Here is a 16,435-nt window from a genome sequence, read left to right on the forward strand (position 1 = left end):
CTGTAATTACCTGAAGTGTACCCCTCAAACAAGGGACTTTTTTGCTAGTTACTGGCGACTCTCACAAGGACCTTTTTGCTTTATACTTGACTCAGTATGAAATCTTCTATTTAAATTAAAATCCAAGGGATATTGGAAGAATACAATAGATAAGATGTCTTCATGTAACTTAATGGGATTACAAGTGACTTGGGAAATAAAGCCTGGTATTTACCATGGAAGAGATGGGATAAAGTTGGGTAAAGCATTCACAGTGTGTCGTGATTTTGCATTAACACTCCACTTTCTTTACTGTGTATAAAGTGAAGGGCTCCAGTCAGGATGCGCAAAGCTGGTTTGTCAAAGAGTGGCTTGATTTCTAATTGGCCATACTTTAGGTAGCCAGTCTGCTGTGGCTTACAATAACAGAACAATACTCATTTTGAAAGGACAAAAACCAAGCACACACATGAAATAGCAGTATTAAATCATGTTAATATGATCATAGTGTAAAAGCTAGCTTATTTTTGAGCAAGGGAGCATGGGGACAGGAGTGAAACCTTATCTACAGGAGAAAGCTGGACTGGTAGACCAGGCCTGTAGACCAGGCCTTTGTAGATTATTCATCTGGGGAATTGTGGGGAGTCACTGCAGTTTAGTGGTCCTGGAAAGAACCCCAAGGCAGGCCTTAATTACTGTTCCTTAAAGGAATAATAGTGTGGAATCAAACCTCCTTGAGTGTACGACAGCTTCATTTCAAAGCTCTGCACTTGGGATATACCTTCCTCTGTTTGAATATGTGATATACATGCTATATTGTACTTGCCCTGCATGCCACCTGAAATCAAGGGTAACAATTGATTTTGATGGGGAAACAAAAAAAAAACAAACCCACATATTGACCTTGCTCTTCAGAAGTGAAAGCACCATAGTTGCTGCTTCTTTCCCACTGCCATTGACAATGATATTAGTCTGACTGATGGAAAATTTAGAATTAGACTTAAGTAGATTCCTAGTTAAATCTTTCTTGTGCTCTGCTGTTGCAGTTTGCTCAAGGAATAGATGAGAGCACAGTAGATTCAGTCATGTAGTCTTACCCTGTTCAAATAGCAGAAAGCAATGAGAGCTGATAGAGTAACATGAGCATTTTAAATGGGTAGTTACTAAGCTCTTACAAAGGGTATGTCTACACTGGCAGAGTTACCGTGCTGCTCAGAGAGCACTGAAGGGAAACGGCTGTTGTGTGTTCACACTGTCAGCTGCCTCCGCAATAGGGTGTTCACACTTGCAGCACTTGCAGCGGTATTCGAAGCGATGCACTCTGGGCAGCTATCCCACAGAGCATCTCTTCCTCTTCTGCCGCTAAGAGTTGTGGGAAGGCAGAGGGGGCTGCGTGGCATCCTTGGTCCCATCCCAATCCCCCGTGATGCATTGCTTCACATCCCAGCAATCCCTGTGCTTCTGTCCACATTTGGCGCCATCTTTCAATGGTTTGTGTACTGCGCACTCTTCCTCTTTGGTCTGCAAATATGGATCCCGAACTGTAGACCAGTATGCTGCTCACTCTGACTAACAGGTTACAAGTGGCAGTGGAGTTATTCCTTAACCTACGAAGGCAAGAGGAGTGCGACATTGATCTTGCCACGAGTAGTAGCTATGACACGAGATTGCTTGTGGCATTCACGGAGGTGCTGACCACAGTGGAACACCTTTCGGGCTCAGGAAACAAGCACTGGGTGGTGGGATCACATTGTTATGCATGTCTGGGATGACAAGCAGTACCTGCAGAACTTTTGAATAAGAAAAGCCACATTCATGGGACTGTGTGATAAGTGGTGCAAGGACATGAGAATGAGAGCTGCACTGCCATTGGAGAAGCACGTGGCGATTGCACTGTGGAAGCTGGCTACTCCAGACTGCTACTGATCGGTCACTGATCCAGTTTGGAGTGGGAAAGTTGACCGTTGGACTCGTGTTGACGGAAGTGTGCAGGGCCATTAATCACATCCTGATCTGAAAGACCGTGACTCTGGGCAATGTGCGTGACATTGTGGATGGCTTTGCACAAATGGGCTTCCCTAACTGTGGAGGGGCAATAGATGGCACTCATATGCCAATTCTGGCACCAGTCTACCTAGTCACCAAGCACATTAATCGGAAGGGGTATTTTTTCTCAGTGATTCTCCAGGCACTTGTGGATCACCGTGGGCATTGATGCACACATCTTTCAGAATACTAGCCTGTTCAGAAAGCTGAAAGCAGGGATTTTCTTCCCAGACCAGAAGATCACCGTAGGGGAAATCGAAATGCTCATTGTGATTCTAGGAGACCCTGCCTACCCCTTAATGCCGTGGCTTGTGAAGCCATACACGTGGCACCTTGACAGCAGCAAGGAGCGGTTCAACAGTCTGAGCAAGTGCAGAATGACTGTGGAGTGTGCTTTTGGCCGTTTAAAGGTCCACTGGTGTGGCCTATATGGGAAGCTGGACCTGGCTGATGACAGCATTCCTGTGCTTACAGCCGCGTGCTGGATGCTCCATAATATTTGTGAAGGGAAGGGTGAAAGCTTCACTCTGGGCTGGACTGCTGAGGATAAGTGCCTGAAGGCTGAATTTGAACCAACACCAAGAGACCAAGGCTATTAGAGGAACACAGTGCGGGGCCAGAAGGATCAGGGATGCCTTGAGGCCGAAATTTGAAGCTGAACATTTGTTGCTATGCTTGGGAGTGCAGTGCTTGTAATGCTAGGAGGTGATTGCGATTGGTGCAGACGATGCAATATGAAGGTGTAAGAAGATAATTATCTGTTGCTTTGCAAAGCTCTGTTTGCTTTAAATTAATAGAATGAAGATTGCTTTCAAACCAACACAATTCTTTTATTAAAAAACAACAACTGGAGGAGAGAGAGAAACAAAAGAACACATCAGCACTGAGGGCAGGGGTGAAAGTAAGTTAGAGGACTTACCAGAACGCTGGAGTCCTGAGCAGGGGGCACGGCCTCAAGCGGAAGAGGCGTGGCCTTAACCGGAAGAGGCAAGGCCTTAAATCCCCAGGCCCTTTAAATCTTGATTGAAAGGGCCAGGCTCCAGCTGCGGTAGTGGCGGCTGGGAGCCTGGGGCTCTTTAAATCACCCCCGAGCTACCAGCTGCAGAGGCGACTGGGAGCCCCGGGGCTCGGGGGCGATTTAAAGGGCCCAGGGCTCCAGCTGCCGCTACCGCAGTGGAACCCCAGGCCCTTTAAAGCACTGAGGAGCCTTGGGGGCTCCCGGCTGCCACCGCTACCCCAGGGCTCTGGGCTCTGGCAGAACTTAAAGGGTCTGGGCTCCACTGTAGTCGTGGCTGCCGGAGCCTCGAGCCCTTTAAATCCCTACCTGAGCCCTGCTGCCCGATCCCTGGGGCCGCTACCGCCCCGGCCCTTTAAATCCCCTCCGGAGCCCCGCCGCCGCTACCCTAGGGCTTCGGCAGCAGGGCTCAGGCAGGGATTTAAAGGCCCGGTGTGGTAGCGGGGGCTGCAGCTCCAGGGTCCTTTAAATCCCTGCCGCAGCCCCGCTGCCGCTACCCCAGGGCTTTAAATTGCCGTCTGGGAAAGCTGGTCCTGGTACCGCGCACCAGCTCTTACCGGTACACCGTACTGGGGCATACGGGCTTACTTTCACCTCTGACTGAGGGGGATGGGGGAAGGGAAGGTCCCAGGAGGAGGTGAGGTCCTGGGACGGTTAAAAATTTGTGTATGTCCAGGGGTCATATCCAATCTTCTCCTTTGGAGTACAGGGTAGTATGTACTGTATTTCAGGAGGGGCTAAACAGCAGAGGAACGAGTGTCGAGTGCAGTGGGTACTGGGAGTCCGCAGGGCTGGAATGTGACGGGGGAGGAGTGGAATGAAGCAGGTGCAGACGGAAGCCAGGAGGTTGATAAGAGGAGCCAGGAGGTTGGCAGTGTCTGGGGTGGGGGGGGGTGCATGGGAAAGAGTTCTGCGACAATGCCTGCAGGGGAGGGTGGGTGCAGAGCTGCTCGGTTTGCAGGGCTAGTATCTCCTGGCACATGTCTGCTTAGTGCTCCATAACGTTTAAGAGCTGCTCCATGGCTTCATTCTGGCACCCTGTGTTCTCCTTTTGGTCCCTCTTCTCGCTGTCCCACCACTCCTTCAGTTCCTGTTTTTCAGCCATGGAGTGCATCATAACCTCAGTCAGAAAGTCCTCCTTAGTTCTTCTTGGCCACTTTCTAATTCTGAGCAGCCGTTCAGCCAGCTATAACAAAGAGGGAGGCTGGGCTCCCAAGGTCATCTCTGTGAAGCCAAAATGCAATATTTTACAGAAGAGGTATTGTTTGCAACACACATAATACTGAGTCAGTCATTTAAAATACAGCCACTATTCACATACCTGTCCCTAACTGATTGACCCCAGGCAAGCACACATGAGCCACAAGACCCCCAAAATGGTGAATAACTGCAGCGGCAGGGAAAATCAGTGTTCCCGACCCTACTGTACACTGGGCACATGGCTCTTGGAGAGAGCCAGCGCTGGAGGGGAGGCCTTATAATCATTACTGTCCCCACATTTTTCACAGACTCTGTTCATTATGGAAGATATCTCACTGCTGAGGGTGAGTAGGGAATCAAGGGAGGGTCTTCTCCAAGACTGTGGCTTCTGCCCTGGCCTTTGTGACTCGCCTGTGTGTAGCAATGGTTCCCCCCACCTCCCCGTGACGGCACAGTGGTGCGGGAAAGTTACCGTTAATGGGGCAAGAAACAAAGCAGCTCTGCCAAAGAACCTGCAGCAGCGCATTGCCCAGTATCTCCATGAGAGTTTCCTGGAGACCTCTGAGGCAGATTCCTGTGAAGTGAGGGAGTCAATCAACACCCAGTTCCGCCATTCAAACTAGGCATGTGGTGGTATGTGCATCATACAGAGACAAGCCTGCTTTCTGCAACCCTCCTGCACCCAACAACTCGCCTCAGCAATTCTCAAAATCAAAGCCACTTACCAGGGGCCTCCTCTCCTGTTTGCGCTTCACCAAGATAAAACAGCTGTGGCTGGCTAGCCTCCTCTGGGGTAGAGAAGAGCTCCGGGCTGCATCCGGGGTTGGATTAAAGGTGCAATGGAAATGTCAATAATTGACAACTGCCAATAAATTTACAGAACACATGTCATAACATAGTCTAAATGAGTAAAAGAAGAAACTCTTTAGACAAAACTAAAATCGCTTATTATTTTTTAAAAAAATTCTCTGTTATGAACTCCTAGTAACCACAAGCTGCTCCAGTCTATGGAGTGATCTAGCTCAGGGGTTCTCAAACTTTTTTCTTTCTGAGGCCCCCCTCAACAGGCCTCAGAAACTCCATGGCCCACCTGTGCCACAATAACTGGTTTTCTGCTCACAAAAGTCAGGGCCAACATTAGGAGGTAGTAAGCAGGGCAATGCATGAGGCCCCATGTCACAGGCCCACCCCACGAAGATACATTGTTCAGGCTTCTGCTTCAGCCCTGCATGGCAGGGCTCAGGGCCCTGGGCTTCCACCCCATGCGGTGGGGCTTCAGCTTTCTTCCCTGAGCCGCAGAGAGTCTAAAGCTGGCGCTGCTTGGTGGCACCCCTGAAACCTCCAGCAGGCCCCTGACCCCTGGTTGAGAACCAATGTTCTTGTTTTTTATCAGATAAGACACTCAAAATATGTTGCTTGAAATTGGTAAGAAATTTTATTTCATTGAACTGACAAAAAGGCAATTTATTCCAGTGGATTAATTTGTAGGGTCAAAATGAATACTTGAAGCAATATTTGTAACCATATATAATTTTATTTTACTACAGAAAACTGGTTTTATGTGAAGAGGAGGGGAAGAATTAATAAGTTAAGAGAGAGGGTTTGGGGAAAATATAACAATATTACTTAATACATAAATAAAATTATAGGCTAGCCAATTCTTAAATGGTTTTTAGATTTGATTGTAATTGTTCTAGATTTGATTTTCACAAATAGGGAGGAACTGGTTGAGAATTTAAAGGTGGAAGGCAGCTTGGGTGAAAGGTCATGAAACAATAATAGTTCATGTTTCTAAGAAATGGTAGGAGGGAAAACAGAAGATTAAAGACAATGGACTTCAAGAAGGCAGACATTAGCAAACTCAGAAAATTGATAGTTAAGATCCTGGGGGAAGCAAGTCTAAGGGAAAGATAGCAATAGACATTTCAGCAATGACCAAAGTGTTAAATCATAGAATCATAGAATATTAGGGTTGGAAGAGACCTGAGGAGGTCATCTAGTCAAATCTCCTGCTCAAAGCAGGACCAACACCAACGAAATCATCCCAGGCAGGGCTCTGTCAAGCCGGGCCTTAAAAACCTCTAAGGATGGAGATTCCACCACCTCCCTAGGTAACCCATTCCAGTGCTTCACCACGCTCCTAGTGAAATAGTGTTTCCTAATATCCAACCTAGACCTCCCTCACTGCAACTTCAGATCATTGCTTCTTGTTCTGTCATTTGCCACCACTCCTAGCTCCATCTTAGTCTAGCTCCAACAGCCTAGCTCCATCCTCTTTGGAACCTCCCTTCAGGTAGTTGAAGGCTGCTATCAAATCCGCCCTCACTCTTCTTTTCTGCAGACTAAATAACTGCAGTTCCCTCAGCCTCTCCTGGTAAGTCATGTTCCCCAGCCCCCTAATCATTTTTGTTGCCCTCCGCTGGACTCTCTCCAATTTGTCCACATCCCTTCTGCAGTGGGGGGACCAAAACTGGATGAAATACTCCAGATGTGGCCTCACCAGTGCCAAATAGAGGGGAATAATCACTTTCTTCGATCTGCTGGCAATGCTCCTACTAATACAGCCCAGTATGCCGTTGGCCTTCTTGGCAACAAGGGCACACTGCTGACTCATATCCAGCTTCTCGTCCACTATAATCCTCAGGTCCTTTTCTGCAGAACTGCTGCTTAGCCAGTCGGTCCCCAGCCTATAGCTGTGCAAGGGATTCTTCCGTCCTAAGTGCAGGACCCTGCACTTGTCCTTGTTGAACCTCATCAGATTTCTTCTGGCCCAATCCTCTAATTTGTCTAGGTCCCTCTGTATCCTATCCCTACCCTCCAGTGTATCTACCTCTCCCTCCAACTTAGTGTCATCTGCGAACTTGCTGAGGGTGCAATTCATCCCATCACCCAGATCATTAATGAAGATGTTGAACAAAACCGGCCCCAGGACTGATGCCTGGGGCACTCTGTTTGATACCGGCTGCCAACTAGACACTAGATCACTACTTGTTGAGCCCGACAATCTAGCCAGCTTTCTATCCACATTATAGTCCATTCATCCAATCCATACTTCTTTAACTTGCTGGCAAGAATACTGTGGGAGACCATATCAAAAGCTTTGCTAAAGTCAAGATATAAGTCACATCCATCGCTTTCCCCATATCCACAGAGCCAGTTATCTCATCATAGAAGGCAATCAGGTTGGTCAGGCATGACTTGCCCTTGCTGAATCCATGTTGATTGTTCCTGATCACCTTCTTCTCCTCCAAGTGCTTCAAAATGGATTCCTTGAGGACCTGATCCATGATTTTGCCAGGTACTGAAGTGAGGCTGACTGGTCTGTAGTTCCCTGGGTTCTCTTTCTTCCCTTTTTAAAATATGGGCACTATATTTGCCTTTTTCCAATAGTATGGGACCTCCCCCGATTGCTATGAATTTTCAAAGATAATGGCCAGTGGCTCTGCAATCACATCAGCCAACTCCCTCGGTACCCTTGGATGTGTTAGATCTTGACCCATGGACTTGTGCATGTCTAGCTTTTCTAAATAGTCCTTAATCTGTTCTTTCACCATTGAGGGCTGCTCCCCTCCTCCCGATACTGTGTTGCCAGATACTTGGAGCTGACCTTGTCTGTGAAGACCGAGGCAAAAAAAGCATTGAGTACTTCAGTTTTTTCCACATCATCTGTCACTAGGTTGCCTCCCCCATTCAGTATGGGTCCCACACTTTTCCTGACCTCCTTCTTGTTGCTAAAATATCTGTAGAAACCCTTCTTGTTACCCAGATGCCTTTTTGTTTCAGTTTTCATCAAAAAGGTTAACAGTGATCGGACATCTAATATAGTGAACATCAGGGCAAATGGGATAGGATCTGAAGCTTAGGGGAAAGAACAGGTTAAAAATTACTTATACAAGTCAGATGTCTTCAAGTCAGCAAGGCCTGATGAAATAGAATACTTGAGGAACTGGCTGAAGACATGTCTGAGCCATAAGCAATTATCTTTGAAAACTTGTGGAGGATGAGAGTGATACCAGAAAACTGGAAAAGGGCAAACATAGCACCTATTTATAAAAAAGGGGAATAAGGACAACCGAGGGAATTATAGACCAGCCAGCTTAACTTTGGAACCTGGAAAGATAATGGAGCAAATAATCAATCAAACAAATCTAGTTGTAGAGCACCTAGAAGATAACAAGGCTTTATGTAATATTCAATGTGGATTTGTCAAGAACAAATCATCTCAAACCAAACTAATATGCTTTTTTGATAGTGTAACAAGCCTTGTGAATGGGGGGAGGGGAAGCAGTAGATTTGATATAGTTCAGTTTTAGTAAGGCTTTTGATACTTTCTCACATGACTTATAAACAAATTAGGGGTCGTATAGCCTAGACAAACGTACTATAAGATGGGTGGATAACTGGTTGGAAAACCATATTCAGATAGTTGTTGTCAATTGTTCACAATCAAGCTAGAAGGGCATATTGAATGGGGTCCCACAGGGATTTCTCCTGGATCTGGTTCTATTCAATATCTTCATAAATAATTTGAGTAATGGCATGGAGAGTACACTTATAAGGTCTGCAGATGATATCAAGATGGGACAGGTTGCAATCTCTTTGGAGGATAGGTTTAGAATTCAAAATGACCTTGACACACTGGAGAAATGGTCTGAAATAAATAGGATAAAATTCAGTAAGGACAAATGCAAAGTGCTTCACTTAGGAAACAACAATAAACTGCACAAATATAAAATGGGAAATGACTACCTAGGAAGGACTCCCAAAAATGATCTGGACATTATAGTGGATCACAAACTAAATATGACAGGTTTCAGAGGAACAAGTAGGGGCTTTAGGGGACGAGAGCTGAGGAAGCGTTGTTCTAAATCAGCCATAAAAATGTTGGCATACTGTGGGGCCATGCGGGTACCCATAGCAGTGCCGCTGATCTGAAGGTATACATTGTCCCCAAATGTGAAATAGTTACTGTTCTGCAAAAGTGAGTATCATTCTGGGATGTGTTAGCAGCAGTGTTGTAATTAGTGATGAGAAGTAATTCTTCCACTCTACTCCACACTGATAAGGCCTCAACTGGAGTACTGTGTCCAGTTCTGGGCACCACACTTCAGGAAAGAGGTGGACAAATTAGAGAAAATCCAGAGGAGAGCAACAAAAATGATTAAAGGTCTAGAAAACATGACCTATGAGGAAAGATTGAAAAAATTAGGGTTGTTTAATCTAGAGAAGAGAAGACTGAGAGGGGACATGACAACAGTCTTTAAGTATGTAAAAGGTTTTGTAAAGAGAAGAGTGATGAAGTGTTCTCTTTAACCACAGAGGACAGGACAAGAAGTAACGGACTTAAATTCCAGCAAGGGAGATTCAGGTTAGACATATTAAGAACAACTTCTTACTTATAAGAATAGTTAAGCTCTGGAACAAATTATCTACTGAAGTTGTGGAATCTCCACCACTGGAGGTTTTTAAGAACTGGTTAGATAAACACCTGTCAGATAATATTTAGTCCTGCCTCAATGCAGGGAACTGGATTAGATGATCTAACCCTTACCCTACTTTTCTATGATTCTGTGAATTCATAGGAGCCCAATTACATTTCCAGTTGCATAGGGTAGGTCTTCATGATTTTCAGTTGCATTCAGTTAGGTTCACCTGAAGTTACATTTCATACCTTGTGTGTAATGGCAGGAATAGCAGCATAGAGGGACTGTTAAACTGCTGCTTATGGGGGATGTAAATTACATACACTCCTACTCTACTTTGTTCATAATACCAAACCTGTTACAGGCTTTGTACAGGGAGGGGTTACATTTATCGATAAGAAGAATCTGATAGAATATGGAGAAATGAGCAGAAACCATGAGACGCTGTCACAGCACTAACCTAAACTGAATATAAATCTGACACTAGCACCATTTCAAACTTAACTTTAGAGATTTGTTTTTTTCCCAAGACTGGGTTTACTGTATGAATGTCTTTAACCTCTTCAGTATTTTTGACCTTTAAACACTGGATGCTACTGGCACACAAGGCAGCTAGTGAGTTTTAAAAATGCCTAAAATGAAGATATTTAGGGGAGCTGCAAAACTTTAATATGGAAAGTGGTAGAGCATAGTAATTTTGGGTTGAGAACCATTCTATTAAAAATAAAAACCTGCGTAAAACTTTCCCCAATACTCTTTACCGTATTAATTTAAAATTACACTATACAACTATACAACTGTTAAATCATTTATACATTGATAAGAAGTTCGTTGTGACATTTAGCATGTAGGATTGCATCAGATAGAGATTGTCTCCCAAGGGCAATAATGGAAATGAAATTGTTTGGACTCATTAAACTGAACCTGCAGTCTTTGAAGAACGTATTGTAATGAACAATTGTGCACTGGCAAAAAGGGGATGGAGTAACTGCTTAAAAATTAATACCTAATTTCTTTTTAAGTACAGATTTTAATTGCTCTGTTACAAAACAGTTTCTTTACAATTACTAACAGATTAATTTTAGCATTTTTCTCTGCTTCACTCTGGATGAAAAATGAAGAATCTTGCACTACATTAGAAATATAATGCTAAGGAAATGATAAGTTAATTTTAAAACCCAGTTGTAAAAACTATTTATTGTGCCAGTTAGGCTAATATTAATTAAATGACTTCTGCCATCTACATGTGCATACTTAAAGATCATAATCAAACTAGTAAAAGGTTTTACTTAATTATTCCCAAAATAACTTTTTTTTAAAGCTTTTAACCTATTGGATATTTACACACAGTGTCTTCTGTTTGTTTGTTTGTATACATAATAAAAGACCAAAGAGATGTTGATGGAAAACATTACTCAAAAAACTAAAATGACAGAAGAATGGGGTTGGGTCTTATGCACAAATAGGCTTTTTACTAAAATGGTGTAATAAAGCCAAGACTTGTGCGAGGACCCAGAAATTATGTAGAACCAGACATGAACATACATGTAATATTTCAGCTCTGCTCCCCTCTATGCATTAGTTAAAAAAGGTTTCAGGGAAACTGGCTGGCCCAGTTTACACAAAATGGATTTCAGCAAAAAGCACTCAAATTCCTTGTACAATGTGTGAACATAGCTTTTATTACAAAATATTCACAGTGAGATGCTTGATAAAGTTATTGATTCTCACTGTTTTAAGTCAAGAGAAAAAAATAACTTGTCCTGGCAAGTAGATTGATTCTCTCAGAAGAGGTTTATTGGGATTTTTTTTTTTTAGTTTTGGTTAAGCTGCTAAATACTTGTCCAAAAAATTGAGTCATATCGGTATCCTGTAAGGAGGGGATGATGCCCTTAAAGACAAACACTCTAATGGCTGAAGCAACAGGAAGCTGGAAAACAATAATACAATTACCTTTTATGTAGTGCTTACCATCCATAGACTATGCAGCACTTCTAAAATGGATAAGCTCGACTCTATTATGCAGACTGAAAACATAAGCACAGTGAGGTTGTCTGATTGTCACAGGGTGACTGGCCCCTGTAAGAGGGATCAGGGGCCAAGGGCCAGTGCACCTGAACTGCATATCTGCTGCCCATTTGGGGCTTACAGGGAGACAGCTGGGGCTTACAAAAAGGGGAATCAGGCAGGAGGCTGCAGATAGTGAGAGGGTCTGGGAGGCTGCAGCAGACAGAAGTCTGTTAACTGTGGACCTCTCTCAGCCCAGAGAGGTAAGGGGAGGGATTACCCAAGGGACTGCTGAAAGGTGCGTGAAGGAAGCAGCTGCTAGAAGAGCTGCTGTGAGCAGGAGTTATGTAGATTGTTGACTGGGGGAAAGGGTTTGGGCCTGAAAGTCAGAGCCAGGGGGGCTGAAGAAGGTTGAGGCCAGGAAGGGCAGACTCAACAGGAATAGAAGAGACTCCAGTCAGGAAGGTCTGAGGGTAGAGAGTTGCCTGGTCTCAGGGGGAGGGGAGAGAAGCCCAGGACTGAGCTTTGTTTTGTGATTTATGCCAGTAAATTAGACCCTGGAAGAAGGGGATAGTTGGACAAAAATAGAGCTCATGTGGAGTTTAAGAAGCTCCATGAAGGGAGAAACAAAGGCAGGGGCACTGCAGGAATGGCACACCCTTACACTGGCCCAATGCCACACAATATAGCTGGGGCACAGCTGGTGACAAAATCAAAGTGGTTTTACTTAGATTGGTGCCATTATGGTTAAAATCAGTGATGTAAAGGGAAGACGGTAAAATTCAGCCACACGCCCCTGGGCCAAATGTTGTGTTTTGAATTCACACCAGTGCTGAATTCAGACCATGTGGACAGCAAGTTAGTGAAAGCCTTTATTATTGGATATAAAATAAGACGTGTTATCCAGACTAACATAACTATTGTTTCCAGCCTTTGGGAGAAGTGGAAGCAGAAATCTTTGTTCCTGCTAAACTAAAGGAGAAATACAATGGTGAATCATATCTATGCAAGGTATGGTTAAAACAAACCAACCAAAACTACTGGGCAGGAAGTGAATTGTGAAGTGGGATAATCTAAAAAAATCACTTAAAATGAAAACCAATATAGCTTAATTATTACAAAAGACCTCTGAACTGGAAAATGAAGAAGACATACAAAAGATCTGTGAACGGTCATAATCTAGATGTACTATTCTACAGATGGTGCTGTGCTAAGACCTGGTGTCACAAAAACTATACCTTAAATTTTCTTTTTATATAATACAAGTTAAACCACCCAAATGTGGTTAGAATAGAATTGAGACCTGAATCACATTACTTGAAAAAAACGCTCATATCAGAATGAAGTCTTAAATTAGCTGACTTGATAAAGTTAATATAGTTTTAATACTACAATGGCTCACTTTGTAATTTGCATTATTGTACATCTCTCTTTTTCCCACTTTACTTGGCAACAGTCTTTACGATCAACATTATGGCTTATCAGGAAGCAAGATCCACCAAGTGTCATACTTAAGTCCTAGACCAGCCTTCTCATTACTTGCTCCATGCTTTGGCATGCAGGATGCAGTATTAACCACAGTTCGCCTGCCATACTACCGCTTCTTCCTCTCCTTCCAGCCTAACATTGAAGATGCAGTCAAGGAGATTAAGAAAAAAGCTCAGGATATGTACCAAATCCATCAGGCCTACCTATAGGACTACCTTTCACACCCATCTATGGGAAAACATCCATTGCACTGGCCATTCCCCTGCTGCCTTGGTTGAAGGTAGTCAGCCAAATCAAGACCAGTATGGTCTTAGGTTCACCCAGGAAAAAAGTACCCTCCTCCCAAAATACATATTCTGAGCTAAGGAGGAAACCCATTGAAGTTGGTTAGACTTTTCGGTTCTGCTGTCCTCTACTTGATCTTTTTTCCAATCTCTTTGAAACTTTAAAGCCCATTGTGGAACTAAGTGCTCAGTTAATGCACAGCATGCTGGAGTGCTGGGGATTTATATCCCAGCTTGCTGCACAATAAAGTTCTGTACAGGCACAGCCTAAGTTACTCGTCACTAATTACCTTTCTACAACAGTTTGTTTTCTAGAGAACATGGGAATGAAGGAGAAATATATGGCATAATCAGTGGAACAGGGTTTATAGAGTAAACTGCTATACATGTTTTGATCACTTAAGAATTCAGATAGAGAGCCAATCTGGAATCAGAAGACTTTGAGAATCAACTGGGTTTTCCATTACATTTTGATCATGTTCAGTTAATAAATGAATGAAAATGAGACGATAAATATTGCAGCACTGTGGTTCAAACAATTACTGATAGTCTGCAGAGTGACTAAATAGTGAAGATAAGATATCAAGATGGTCCAGTGTCACCAGTTTAGCATATGAATTCTTTGGTTGTCAGCCAAAAATGTTATCTTACAAAAGCAGCTCAGGATAGAAAATCATACTGCAGATGCGAGATCAAGACTGTTCCCAGGAAAGGCACAGCATCTGTCAGTTCTGAATAATAACTTCACTAGTTTGCCTTGCTTGTATGAAAGATGTCCTTTTAAATAAAGGTGAATGACAATACCAATACTAGTGCCAGAATGTACATACAGCATGTGGTGGTTGAATCAGATTCATGTGACTATTTCCCTCCCCCCGCTCCATAAAATTATTATTTTTTACTAATGGCTAGTAATTGCCCCATCTGTTAAGCACTCAGTTCTTAATTTTATTAACTTATAAACAAAACCAAAAGTAGACCTTCAATAGGAAAGGGAAGAGGGAATTTTGCTTTACTCTCTTTTCAGAATACAAGATGAGGTAGGCCATAAATAAGTTGTTTGAATTGAAAACCTTATGAAAACTTGAGTTTTGTTTTTTTTAAACTCACATGAGCCCACTTTGTACTGAAACATGTACTTCTTTGAGCAGCTTCGCTTTCTTTGTTCAAAACTTAGTTGTTGTATTTGGGTAACACTATAAAAACAGTTGTCAGGGCTTGTGTAAACATTTGGAACTACGGTATGGTGTCTTCACTTGTGTGGATTACCCAAAAGCTGTAGCTGCAACTAAGAAAAGGACTTGGTCAGAAAGGCTAGGTAGTAGCATAAGTTAAGCTGTTTTTTCCCTATGCTTAGTGTTTAAAATAACTTGAAACATTATGTAGTATTAGTTGGTGACTATGGTATTATAGTGGAAGATGAAATAGGAATCTGAATGAGTAAACGATGTAGTAATGTTTCCTAGTGAATGTGGGAGAGACTGAATTTTGGAATTAACTGAGATTTCACTGGTGGATCTTGCAACATTAATCTTGCCTCAACACTAGCCTATGAATTTAAATATTCTTTAACAAAACTGCTGATCTGCCTGCATAGCTTACAACATCAACAAGCTTTCCCATTTTACTTCATAAATTAGTTGTCATGCAGCAACAATAAATTCTTGGTCATCTGTTTATTAATCAAAACTCAGTTCTCCAGAGGCTGAAATCTTCTTACAGATGACAGAAGCTCTGGTTCTGGGGACCTTCCAAGTTCCACAGGAATGGAGCTGCAGAGCCTGTCTTACTCTTGGTCTGGAGCTATTTGTCTGATTTGGACTTATCTAGCATGCTGGCCCAGTTTGTTGCACAGTTAACACCTTCTTGTTCTGTACATTGGCTTGCTTTGATAACGGTAGGTAGGCACTTCAGCAGACCTTGTCAGTTCCAGAGTAAATGAACCAGAGCTTCCAAAGTTCACACTGGTTCCAAGTGTGGCTATTTGGCTTGCATCCATTAGCTCCTTTAGCTTCACCAATAGGCCTTGAGCAGCTTGGCATCTGCTATAAATTCCTCACTTGACAGCTGGCTCCATGCCTTGTTCCCCAAAGCCGTTGTGCTAGCTTACTACTGTAAATTAGAGAGGCTTAACACTTCAGCATATATTGTTCACATAAGCAAATAGCTATAGAGTTAGCTACCTGTGTATGCATTTAAATGCACAGCTGAAAGTATAAATGATTTCTCAGAAGTCCATGGTTCGTATTACAGCGGTCAAAATTGTTTGTTTTAATGTCTTTTTTATAAAAACAGAAAATGCTATGGGAAATGTACGTTTTCAACTATTTTTCTTTTTTTGTCATAACTCCCACATGCAATTTGTTTTCAGGTTTAAGTACAAACCTGAAAATTTTGGTTAAAAGTCCAGTTTGAGTGCCACTGAAAATTTCTTTTTTTTTGAGTTATAACATTTTTTTTAGCTAACTTGAATGTTCACCAGTTTGTCCTAGAAACAACACATTTCCTGACTAGCCCTACTCAGTACTGTATTTAAAATGCTGGCATTTGAAACCAATGTAAGGCTACCGTAGGTGTCAAGTTTAAGCCTTTGACACTATGTTTGAAGTCAAAAGTTCTGCTCTTTTAAAATGCTAGAGAAAAGTGGTAACAGAGTCGGTTGCTGTAAAAGTATCATTTTAAACCTCTCAAAACTCTAAAATTACTGAAGGGACTTCGCTCCAACTTCCAACACAGCCAAATATCTGATTTTAGGTATAGCTGAACTGATCATTTCAGTTTCGTAAAAAAGTTGAGCGTTAAATGAGGGATTATGTTAGCCATTGCTTCACAGTCCTAACTGTAGTGTTGAATTTTTTTGCTTCAGTAAAAGAGCCAGTAGCAATCACCACGGTGTCCCTTTAGAAACAAACTAACATCAGAATAGTAAAGTTCCTTGCTGTCTTAAGGAGAATCCATTAAGTGTTCACATACTGTCAGTTTAGTGTAAGAAT

The 16,435-nt window shown here is 42.8% G+C and overlaps 2 long non-coding RNA genes across 3 annotated transcripts in view; one reads left to right on the forward strand and one right to left on the reverse strand.

The window, feature by feature from the left end:
• LOC142068642 (uncharacterized) overlaps positions 1–16,435 on the forward strand; it is a 282,297-nt gene that overhangs the window by 73,242 nt on the left and 192,620 nt on the right. The window lies entirely within an intron of this gene.
• LOC125645279 (uncharacterized) overlaps positions 2,835–16,435 on the reverse strand; it is a 33,356-nt gene continuing 19,755 nt past the window's right edge. The window contains exons 2-3 of the long non-coding RNA XR_007359273.2: positions 4,966–5,102; positions 2,835–4,264 (exon numbers count right to left, since the gene is read on the reverse strand). This is a non-coding gene — a long non-coding RNA (uncharacterized LOC125645279). The remainder of the gene's footprint in view (positions 4,265–4,965; positions 5,103–16,435) is intronic.

The sequence above is a fragment of the Caretta caretta genome, chromosome 1 (assembly GCF_965140235.1).
Source record: "Caretta caretta isolate rCarCar2 chromosome 1, rCarCar1.hap1, whole genome shotgun sequence".
NCBI classification, from domain to species: Eukaryota; Metazoa; Chordata; order Testudines; family Cheloniidae; genus Caretta; species Caretta caretta.